Raw genomic sequence first — 12798 nt, 5'->3', positions numbered from 1 at the left:
ATTAATTACTCGAGGGTTGTCTTTGATGGATGATACTGACTGATGTTTTCTAAGCAGCAAAACACAATGTCTTGTGAGCATATCAAGCCAAAGTTTTCTGTCCAATGAAAAAGAACAAAGCTTACTTCAGAAATGCAAATCAAAAAATCTAGAAACTAAAATGAGAAAAAACAATCTATTTATAAATGACATGCAAGAACCCAACCAAACTGACTTTTGACATGTATAATTCGCAAAAAATGATAAAAAATTTCACGTATTTCTCATATAACTAGGGAAATCAAAGAGGAAATAAATAGGTACTTTGTAAATTTATACTTTCAATTCATACATTGTCCTTTTCACAATAAGGATACAAGTCGGGTAGTCCAACATTGGTAAAGAAAAATTAAGTATTGTATACCTCCACTTTATTACATCAACATGCTGATATAGTACAACTATTAATTCATATTCCATCATCTCATCAAGATTTAGTTAACTTTGAAATAAATAAAATGATACTTCATTAAAATAAACATCAAAATTTATTTATCTAATAATTCAAGTTTTTTTCTTAATTATTTTTAGATCCAAATAACTTTCTCATCATTTTACTTAATTTTTAAGTTTTGAGATGATAAAATATAAGTAGGTAGTCATACCAATCAACATGCTAATATGATCCACGGTAGATACCACATACTTTCTCGATAATAATGTCATGTCATATGACATCATTTCCATCCTTTGTTTCTAGGGCTTCTCGATAATAATACTTTCTCGATAACATTCTCTTTTTCCTCTTCGTCTTCTTTCCCTCAAGCTTTCCAAGAAGGAACATAGTCTTAAGCTTTCTAAATCCTCTATAAAAGCTCAGATCTTTACCAAGTTTAGAGTGGTAATCTCAAGTTAATTTCACCAAACACAACAAGCATAATTGCAATATTGAAAATAATAATCCATGTATCGATGCTTTGATCCAAAGTGATGTTTCCGTTCAGTAAAAAGGAAGATCTACAAAGATCAAAGATTACATATGATTCTTACAATAAGTAGGGGAAAAAGTAATAAGAAATAAAGCTTGTATGGATGTAAGATGAAAATTCAGATCATACAAAGAGAATGTCATTTTCTATTTATTAGCTTTGCCATATAGCTTAACAGATACAAGGTAACTAATGATAAAAATCGATAAATTAATGACAAAAATGAACACAGGAAATTAACAATTGAAGATGACATCAAAACAAATTTACCTGCAAGTGTATCGAGACTGAATACTCTACCGCTCAGAAGCATTCGCCGAGCATGATAATAGGAGGATGTATGTACACTTCCTTCTTCAAGCGGATGGTGCCGTAGTATTATATTCAGTATTTACATTCAGAGCTGCAGATACTGCAAGATATTCAAAATCAACAGGAGAAGACATGTGCATGCATAATATTCCATTAATTACTTCTTTTCTCACAGATGAAATTCTTAAAGAGGTAATTGGAAATGATAATAGTAATAACTATTTAATTCATACTTTAGATATAACACCATAGAGTTTTTCTTAAGATATCAATTGGTAAAAGAAATTAGCTCTGCAAGGATTATAGTAAGTACTTCATTGGGGACATGCATATAGTTCAGAAAATAACAAAGAGTTCCACATATTTCTCATAATGACAAGGAAATCGAATAGGACATATATCATCTATACGAAAAATTTATTCTTACAATTCCTTTGGTACCTTTTGTTAAAAAGTGATATATATTGTGAGTTCAAATTTTGTAAGCTTAAACTTTTAGGAAAATCAGTAATTTAAAATTCTACCTACATGCAAACCAGGATAGGGAAAGGGACATAAAAGAAGGATTTTTTTTTTTTTTTTCAACCTGAAGATGGGTCCTATTTGAGGTATAGAAAGTCCCTTCACATCCATGATTCTGCCAAATCATTTTAGGAGTAGCCCCTGGAAATCAAAACCCATAATTAGACTGACATTTTTAGAATTTCTGGGATATCAAGAAGTACTGGATTCTCTATCTGATAAACCTTTGGCAAAGAAACGAAGGTTCCTAATCATAGAACAATAAAAAAGGAGAAAAGATATGGAATAATTAGACTTCAATTACTGTTACAATCAATGTGTTGATGTTTAGAAATGCAAAGAACTTACTTTCTTCTCCTCCTAGCCTTTCCACCTGCACAAAGAACCGGTGAATATTAGGTATCAGCCCGTCGCCAGAGAACTCTCATGGTACACAATACAGTCATCAGGCTACTGTTGGATCAACTAGATTCATTCAATTGTTCCAAAGCCAGCAGATCAAGAAAATATCTAATACGAGCTAGCTACATTCTTACCGCATGTGATAACCAACCCCATCTCAAAGGAATAAAACACACAGCACTCATCTTGATTCCACATGTAATCTAAGGAAAGAAAATCTATATAGACCCTTTTAGTGGAAAAATTAGAGTTTCTTGATCCTTCTGTGATAAAACTCATCTTCGTTTCATATATAAACTAGGAAATAAACTACCAGCAATATGGATCCTTTCAGGGAAAAAAATTAGGGTTTTTAGATCTTTCAACTTAAATTTTCATTACGATTTGGATCCTTTTAGGGGAAAAAAAAAATATGGCTGGTTTATAGATCCTTTAACAACTCATCTTTCCAAAGTCTTGGATCAGTATTTCACTCCCACACAACACACCAGATATAACACCAATAGAAGGTACAGTAAACAAGCAATAAAACATTCCCTGGATTGAGGCTTTGGATCCAAAGCCATAATCTATATCACAAGTGAGAAAAGCAAGTACAAGGCAACTTGTAAACTTACACTTCAACCGAATCCTTCCCTTTGCAAATCTGTTACAGCAAACAAGAATTCAGCATCGTTAGAATTATACTGGAGAATATGAACTTCTTAAATACATGAATATCTTAGAAATTAAACAGTTTGATGTGAAGGATTACAATGGTAAATTACTGATCCAATCAACTATCATTATCATTTTCATTGTCTGCGTCATCATCATCCTCACTTTCATTTTCACTTGTCATCTTTACAACGTGACTTTGTTGATATTCTCTGGAGATTGCACCTTCTCTTACCAGTATCTACACTCAAGGAAATGGTAAAAAGGATGAAAGAAGGAGGGAACTAGGGATAGGGGATCAAGAGTATACTTTCTTCCTTCTCCCAAAAGAGAGAAATCAGGGTTTGGATTGCAAAGAGGTTGATTTCTTCCCTCTCCTCAAAGAAATGCGCACTATCATATTAAGTATATATAGTATGAGTTTTTTTTTTGTAGGATTAGGGTTTTGAGGTTTTTCCTCCTTTTTCCTTCTTTGGACTTTAGCTAGACGCCAAAACTTTAGATAAAACTATTTTAAAGAGGAAGCATTAGTATTATAAAATTTTACCAAAGATCATAAAATAGATTTCCAAACAATGAAGGCCATGTAGAAGCTATTCTTTAAGTAGTCTACACTAGAAGCTATACTTTAGTCATGATTATAATTAGAAGTCAAGAACAAGGATAAAAATATCAAAAATTACAATGGTTGGATTTTACGAAAATATTAGGTGAAAATTAATTTCTATACTTATAGTTAATTACTATACAAAAGATATAAAAAAGATTTATTTAAAAAAATTGTGATTTTTTTTTTAAATTTTGATGGTTAAATCAAATGTAAAAAATAAGATAATTAGAATGAATTGATTTATTAAAATTTTAATTTAATATTTAATTTTGTGTATAGATATATGAGAGTGTTACTTTAATATGGCATATATGTACAAATAATAAGGGCTAGTAGCCTAAGTGGCAAAAGATCCAATTTTCCCCAACTTAGAGATCGTGACAAATTGTAAAAAAATTGATGAAATTTTCTTCTCATTATTATTATATTGCATTTTTTTATATTTTTTATATTTTTATTTTAAAATCATGTAATTAAATATTGCAAATATTGTAATTAAATATTATTTTAATATTTCTTTATGTTTGTAATATTAATATCTTTTCATATTATGATCTCACAAGATCTTTTATATTATTTTATTTCATTTTCTGTCAACTTTTTGGAAGTATGGTTTGTATTTTTTTTTTTTTAGAAAATTTTGAATACATTAAATTGATATTTTTCACTTTTTCCATTTTCTAAACTTAGTTTTTTCAAAAAATAAAAATAGAAAAATACCATCCCAATATATTTTCAAACCTGATCTTTAGTTCTTCGAAAATGAAAACAAAAAATAGTCTAAACATAACTAGTTTTCTCTATTTTACTTGGCTACTATAGATCAGACCATTTGCTACATCAAGATCCAATTAAAAGGGTGTTGGAACAGGCGTATATAGAGAGCCGAATAGAAGATACTCAAGATGTGTAAGCATGCAACAAGTGTCAACAATTAAAGATAATGGAATCTCTAGTTTAATCCTTCCTAAGCCCCCGGATCATGAAGTACATGCTACTAACATCCAAGGGATACTAGATCTATGCAAAAGAAGCATTTAAAAATTTTAAACCTTACATCTTGGCGCTTCAAAAACAATACATGTTATTTGAATGTTCTTAAATCAATTCCATTCGGTTAAGTGGGCCATGTAGATCTTGAATACTTTGCATTAATCTTCCGTTTGATGGTTCTCTCCTAGGCCTAGGAATGTGAGGGTGGTGGAATCCTCTCCATAGGGATGAATGATTTAACTCTCTCTATCTAAAAGACTGAATGGCAAAAACTATAAGCCTTAAACCCATAAGGGAGTATAAACTTGTGAGTTGGTTTAAGTGACTTAAGCACATCTTGGGCTTGGGTTCCTTAATCTAGCTTATAGGGTCTTAATTAATTAATTAGCCTAATTAAAAAATATCATTCATAAGTTATTATGTTACTTGTGTTGGCATCTTAGATTTAAGCAATGAAAGTAATTACAATTTTTAAAAAAAATTGATCTTTAGGGTTAAATTACTAACTTTTAGGTCTAGATGTTCTCAAATCTTCAATTCCAAGTGTTGAAGAATCAAGTCGATGTTCTTGGAAGTCTCGTAGACCCACAATTTTCTATCTGATGACTCTTCCATAATCTTGACATAGTTCCTATGAGAGGGAACACACAATTCCTATGAGAGGGAAGGGAGGGTGGAGGCTATGACTCTCTTTCTTTTTAGAGGTGAAAGACAAAGATATGGAAACCCTAATCCCTAAGGCAGTATGTTAGGATTCCCCAATAAGTTTAAGTGACTTGAGCTTGCTAAAGGTTTATGTCACTTAATCCAATTCAAAATGGGTCTTAATTGATTAATTAACCCAATAGGACCTACTAATTAATCAATTAACTCAATTCAAAAACATTGTTCACTTACCCTTGTGTAACCTTATGTAATTACCAAAACACCCTTATGCACAAAAGTGAACATAGAGTCAATCCAACCCTCATAACCATTTGTTAACAAGGTATATGAGCTCAAGTGAGGACCACTAAGACCCATATAACAATGCTAGCTCCCTTGAAATTCAATTCTAAAGTTGATTTAGCATCCCACTATAAAGAATCAACTACACTCCACTATCTTATGTAAATAACAATGAGACATTAAGTACTTAAGTTTATGACCTACTATCTATTACATTCAGTTTCCCTATGAATTGGCGTTTATAGTATAACAAGGTGAAAGTTATCAATCTTTCAAGATTATCTTTACTATCCTTGAGTTATAAATCCTCTTATTAAGTGTTCAACTAACATGTCTTAGCTTTCTAAGAGCTAATGTCGAGTTCCACTTAAGGAACTATTATGACTATAGTTTACATGAACACACCCTATTAGAATCACCCAATGGGATACTATCTCAATCCCATGAGATATTATCGTGTCTCTATTGAGAATACCTATTACTACTAGCTTTTATCAACAATGACCCAATCCATAAGGAATATATTATCAACTTACAATCTCATGCGTAGGTCAAAATCACTACTAACTTTAACACAAACTCAATGTTATCTCAAGGTTGAGAGATAATACAATGAAGCAACTTAGTGAAATCATGATTACTTGATAGTCTTAGATCATGACTCATCATAGGTTCTATCCAATATGTAACCATACACAGGAGTACAATCATAATAGGAAACACATCCTGATGACAAAGACCAGTCATCCTTTCAATTAGGAGGTAGTATACTAAATTTCTAATGGATTGCTTAAATCTATGAAATTGACTATGAAAAAGTCATCTACTTGCAAAGGAACCGAAAACTTGGATCTTTCTGTAACTTCTAATGCACTCAAGTCATGTACAATGCAATATATGTTAAGCGAGAATAATCATAAAATGGAAGTTTTATTTTCATCCATTTAAAAATAGTTTAAAATACATACAATTTTTCATAAGTTAGATAATTATTTCCTAAAATGAATCTTTTGCTTGTAAGATTTATAACGTCAATTGATAATTTTTACCGTGAGATCTTATTTGAAATTAATAAAATAATAGATTTTAAAAATTAAAAATACTAAAAAAAAAATTTAAAGCTAAAAATAAAATATCAACTTTTTCACTTCGCTAAAGCACATTAGTAGAGAATATAGATACCAAGAAAAAGTCGGAAATATAATGGAAGTGAATATTTATTTTTAAATTCTTAAGTTTTTTTAATTGTATTTAATTTTTAAGTATTTTAGTTTTAATTGTCTTCTTAATTTTTAAAATTTTTTATTTTATTATTGATGTCAACTAACAAAAATTTTATTCAATTTTATTAAAAAAAAAAATAAAGATGAGAAGATAAGTGAATTTATATAATACAAAATATAAAATTATTATTAATTAGAGAATTAGAAAAATTTTATTTATCACTTAAGGATCTTGAAGAAGTTTTTCAAAATGATTTGTATATCATATTATGTAATAAAATTTTTATAATATATTTATTTGTAAGATACTTTTATCAAATTATAAATGATAAATTAATTTTTTGATAATTTTATTTAATATTATCAAGTAATATGGTATTTTATGACTTGGAAAATAGGGTTTCATGGGAATAATAATCTTTCATTGAGATTATTTTTTTATAGAGTTTACAACATATACAAATCCTTCAAATTAGGAAACTAAATCACTTATTAAAGGGAAAGAATTACTCCTAACAATTACTTTCCTAAAAATACAAAGATTGACAACTAATAGCTAATTTACAGTTTTACAAAGTTATTTCTTTCCATATCAGTTTCAGTTTTCCAACACTCCCCCTCAAGTTGGCTTAAAGATATCTTTCATAGCTAGCTTGCCAACTAGAAAATCGAATTGCCTCTTGTGTAGTCCTTTGGTGAAGACATCAACCACTTGTTCCTCAGTAGTAAATAGGTCATACAAACCAATCCGTTGTCTATCTTCTCTTTAATGAAATGCTTGTCCACTTCCACATGTTTGGTGTAGTCATGGAGAACCGGATTGTGAGCTACTGAAATTGTTACCTCGTTGTCACAATACAACTTCATAGGAGATGAACCTGTCATCTTTAACTCTTCCAGTAATCTTCTTATCCATATAATCTCACAAATACCATGAACTACAACTCTAAACTTAGCCTCAGCACTGCTTCTAGTAACCACGTTCTATTTTTTACTTCGCCACGTAACCAAGTTGCCACCTACAAATGAACAGTACCCAGAGGTGGACCTTTGATCCACTATGCTTCCAGCCCAGTATGCATCGGTGTAAGCTTCAATTTGTAGGTGTCCTCGTGACTTAAATAGAAGGCCTTTACCTGGTGTCCCCTTTAGATACCTTAGAATCTTGTAAACAACTTCAAAATGCTCTGATCCAGGCGCATGCATAAACTAACTAACCATACTCACTGAGAATGCTATGTCAGGGCATGTATGGGATAGGTAAATCAATCTCCCAACAAGTCTCTGATAACGATCCCGGTCCTTCATATTCTTGGCTTTTGTAGGCTGTGGTTTTACATTCGGCTCTATAGGTGTTTCAGCAGACTTACATCCTAACATACCTGTCTCATCAAGAAGATCAAGAACATACTTCCGCTGATTTACAAAGATACCTTCTTTGGACCTAGAAAACCCCATCCCAAGAAAATATTTTAATGTCCCTAGGTCCTTAATCTCAAATTCCTCAGCAAGTTTCCTCTTTAGCTTCTCTAGTTCATTGCAATCATCCTCAGTTAACACAATATCGTCAACATACACAATTAAGATGACTACTTTACCTTCATTTGAATGTTTGTAGAACATCGTGTGATCAACTTGACTTTGAGTACATCCATAATGCTTTATTACTTTGCCAAAGTGCTCAAACCAAACTCTAGGCAACTGCTTAAGTCCATATAAGGAATTTTTCAATTTGCACACTTTCCTAACTCCAAAACTTTCTTCAAAACTTGGTGGAGAACTCATGAACACTTCCTCCTCTAGGTCTCCATTAAGAAAGACATTTTTAACATCCAATTGGTGTAAGGGCCAATTGGAATTTACTGCAAGGGACAACAAAACTCTAATCGAGTTTATTTTAGTTACGGAGGCAAAAGTCTCTTGGTAGTATATTCCATAGGTTTGAGTAAAACCCTTTGCCACAAGTTTGGCTTTGTATCTCTGAACACTTCCATCTGCTTTACTCTTTATTGTAAGCACCCATTTGCACCCTACAACTTTTTTTCCCTTGGTAAATCTACAACCTCCCAAGTGCCATTCTTTTTTAAGGCATTCATTTCCTCAAACACTACTAATTTCCAACTCGGTTCATCTAGTGCTTCATGAATATTTCTAGGTACCACAAGTTTTGAAATATTTGTAGTGAATGATCTATAGTTGTCAGAAAGGTTATTGTAGGAGATATATTTGGCAATGGGATGTTTAGTGCATGCTTGGGTTCCCTTTCTAAGAGCAATAGGGAGATCAAGGTCAAGGTCCTGTGTAGGAATAATTGGGGCTAATTCTAAACCAGGTTCGGGTGCTGATATTTCTGGACTTGGATCAAAGTGCGATGGTAAACTTAGATCAGTAACAGGAGAAGAAGAAGCATGTATAAGAGTAGGAGTGTTACCTAAGGCATTTAGAGAGCCATTGCCTAAGGCTTTCGGTTGACCATGTGTTGGGATGATCGGTTGGTCTTTACTTCTTCTAGAGACTTTTTTCCTTGAATAAACCACAGACTCAAGATTGTTTCTATTTTCTTTTTCATTCGTAGTATTTCTTCTTCTGACATACCAATTTCAGATTCAGATTCAGTAGGCTTGGTTTCCTAATTTTCTTTTTCAAGAGTGATATCAAGAATTACACTAGGCAAAGGTTCAACAATTTCCCAAAAATTTGGTTCCACTAATTTCTCCCCATGAAGTAAATTTTTGGTAAAATATGGGACATTTTCCATAAAGGAAACATCCATAGTTGAGTAACAACGTTTTGTAAGGGGATTAAAACATTTGTAACCCTTTTTATTAGGAGTATATCCTACAAAAACACATTTTTCTACTCTTGGGTCTAACTTAGATCTTGACCTTTTTGGAGTGTGTATATATGCAATGCAACCAAATATTTTCAAGGGTAATTCAAAATTAATTCGAGATTCTGGAAATACCTTTTTCAAGCACTCCAAAGGAGTGGTATATTGCAAAAATTTTGTAGGCATCCTGTTAATTAGATATGAAGTAGTTAGTATGACATTCCCCCCCATAAGTATTTTGGAATATTCATGTAAAACATCATAGCCCGTACTACTTCTAACAAGTGTTTATTTTTATGTTCGACTATTCCATTTTGTTCATGGGTATCAGAACACGAGGATTGATGTAAAATTCTTTTCTCGTTTAAAAAGGTTTCCAAAACTTTATTAAAGTACTCAGTCCTATTATTAGATCTCAAAATACTGATTTTTGTTTGAAAATGGTTTTCAATCATTCTATAAAATTCTTTAAAAATCCTTTTTACTTCAGATTTTTCCCTCATTAAATATACCCAACAAAGATGTGTATGGTCGTCTATAAAGGTCACAAACCATTTTTTTCCTTGAAATTGTGGTTACTTTTGAAGGTCCCCAAACATCATTGTGAAAAAACATCATTGGAATGTAAGTTTTACGTTGGCTCTTTGCTAATAAACAACTTTCACATTGAAATGATAAATGATCAACCTTTTGAAATAACACTGGAAATAAATGTTTTAAATAAGAGAAACTAGGATGGCCTAATCTGCAATGCCAAACCATTATTTGATCACGAACAGAAAGAGAACTAATACTACTTAGTCCTTGAGCAATTTTATTACTAGGTAAATTATCCTCGAAATAATAGAGACCATTGATCATCCTAGCACTACCAATCGTCTTCCCTAAGCTTTGGTCCTAAAAAATACAATGAAATTCATATAAGATAACACAACAATTAGAATCTCTAGATAATTTGCTAACAAACAAGAGATTACAAGTTTAGGAACATGGAGAATAGATTTAAGATCTATTCTCTCAGAGGTTTTGATTAGACCTATTCCTACAATAGGTGAGAAATTACCATTAGTTATCCTAACCTTTTTATTTCCAAGACACGATGAATAGGATTCAAACTTGTTTGAGGAATTGGTCATGTGGTCAGATGCTTTAGAGTCGATTATCCATGGAGTAGATTTTAAACGACAAGATAGAGCATATAATTCATTACCTGTGTGTGCCACAGAAACACTAGGAGTACTGGATGTCGAGTTGGATTTCATCAGTGCAAGAAGATGCTTCATTTTCTCAATGATGAAGGGGCTGGTCTCAACCTCATTAGCAGTAGGAATAATAGCTCGGCCTGGTTTGTCACTTGTTTTTCCTTTCCAATTCGCAAGTTTCCCATGGATTTTCCAACAATTCTCACAGGTATGGCGAGGCTTGTTGCAAAACTCACACCAAACCTATGGTTTTTCATCTAATTTGCACTGAAACGCAACGGCTTTATTATAGCCTCCCCGTGGTAACCAAGGTTGAACCTTCAATAGAAACTGCAAGTCCCTTCTTGCCCAGCATCACATTCCTCCGACTCTCTTCTCTTCTAACTTCTGAAAAAACTTCACCAATTGAATGTAGGGGTTGTCTTCCAATGATTCTCCCTCTTACCTCATCAAACTCGACATTAAGGCTAGCTAAAAACTTGAAGATCCGATAGTCTTCCATGGTCTTCTTATGATGACGTCCATCCTCGACAGATTTCCACTCATAGGTGTTGAAGAGGTCAAGGTCTTGCCAGATCTGCTTCAAGGAGTTGAAATACTTTGTGATGTTGTCCTCCTCTTGTCGTATCTCACCGAGTTTGAGGGTTAATTCAAAGATTTGTGATTGATTCCCTAGATCATAATACATCTGATTTACATTCTCCTAAAATTCTTGTGCTATTGGATAGCACATGTAATTAGAGCTAATGTCTTCTTCCATAGAATTCACAAGTCATGTCATCACCATGGAATTCTCAACATCCCATATAGCATAGTTCAGATCATCCACTACAAGAGCCCTCTTTTCACCCATCAGGTAGTCCATCTTTCCACGTCCTTTGATGTACATCCAAACTAATTGAGACCATCTTAGAAAGTTGTCACTATTCAAGCGAATCGTGGTGATTTGGACAGAATGAGATTCCGAGGTGGTATGACTAATTTTTGAAGAATTAGTGATGATGGGATTATTCAGAGAAGGTTGAGGAACAATAGTGGACTTGTTTGAAATATCCGACATGGTTTTAGAGATAATAGGGATTGAAAGAGAGGAAGAAGGAGGGTTTCGAAAAGCAAATGGCTAGCTCTAATACCAACTTGAAAAATAGGGTTTCACGGGAATAATAATATTTCATTAAGATTATTCTTTTATAGAGTTTACAACATATACAAATCCTTCAAATCAGGAAACTAAATTACTTATTAAAGGGAAAGAATTACTCCTAACATTTACTTTCCTAAAAATACAAAGATTGACAACTAATAGTTAATTTACAGCTTTAAAAGTTATTTCTTTCCATATCAGTTTTGGTTTTCCAACATTATGAAATAATTATTTGGTTAAAAAGTGTATGTATTTTAAAATATTTTTAAATGGATGAAGATAAAACTAATTTATAAAAGTTGAGGTTTGTGGGATGCTCACCGCTATCTAGCATGATCCCTATGTGCCCTCGTCCACCTTAGAGTATAGATGGATACAAACTATCCGGGCACTATGCATTCCCGTCTGTCAAGCATTAAATATGGTAGACGACAAGTGCATTAAATGTCACAACCATTACTAAACATAAAATGTTAAGCTTCAAGGCCCATCAAGGCTCAAAAGTCATTATGAGTCAACAATCATTGATGTTAAAGATGATAAAAGTGTAATCAAAGGCACAATAAAAGCATTGAGCAAACGTTACACTTGGGCAAGGATAAATAACCCTTATTCACCAAAAGGAAGGAATGTTGTCATTTTTGCCACAAATCTCTTGCTCAAGTCTTTCTTATATGACTTAATCTTCGAAAAGGTGTGTTCGAAAAACCCATCTGGACATTCCTTTGTGCAGGTTCATTGGTCGTCTACATCGAACAAAGGCTAGTCGGATACTTCATTGTTGGTCGTGCACTAACATGACTTTTTTTTTCTATATTTTTTCAAATTAGTGAGTCAAAACCCACTTTTTCCTCATAAATATATAATATAATATAATTTGATCTTTTTTCTTCAAAAATAGAAAAAAAATATTATATAGAATAATATGTATTATAAAAATATTAAATCGAGTTCAAATTAGGCTCAGGTTGTTTGAACCTCAACTCG

The 12798-nt window shown here is 32.3% G+C and overlaps 1 long non-coding RNA gene across 1 annotated transcript; it reads right to left on the bottom strand.

Moving 5' to 3' along the window:
* Window positions 1–1866: 1866 nt before the first annotated feature.
* Window positions 1867–3225, bottom strand: LOC109121890 (uncharacterized). Its single transcript, XR_002029168.2, has 4 exons — window positions 2959–3225; window positions 2822–2850; window positions 2151–2175; window positions 1867–1943 (listed from the first exon to the last, which is right to left on the bottom strand). It is a non-coding gene; the product is annotated as an uncharacterized LOC109121890 (long non-coding RNA).
* Window positions 3226–12798: the final 9573 nt, after the last annotated feature.

This window comes from Vitis vinifera, chromosome 7 (assembly GCF_030704535.1).
Source record: "Vitis vinifera cultivar Pinot Noir 40024 chromosome 7, ASM3070453v1".
Lineage (NCBI taxonomy): Eukaryota > Viridiplantae > Streptophyta > Magnoliopsida > Vitales > Vitaceae > Vitis > Vitis vinifera.
The sequence above is the reverse complement of the archived record's forward strand: the minus strand, read 5'-3'. Positions and strand labels throughout refer to the sequence as shown.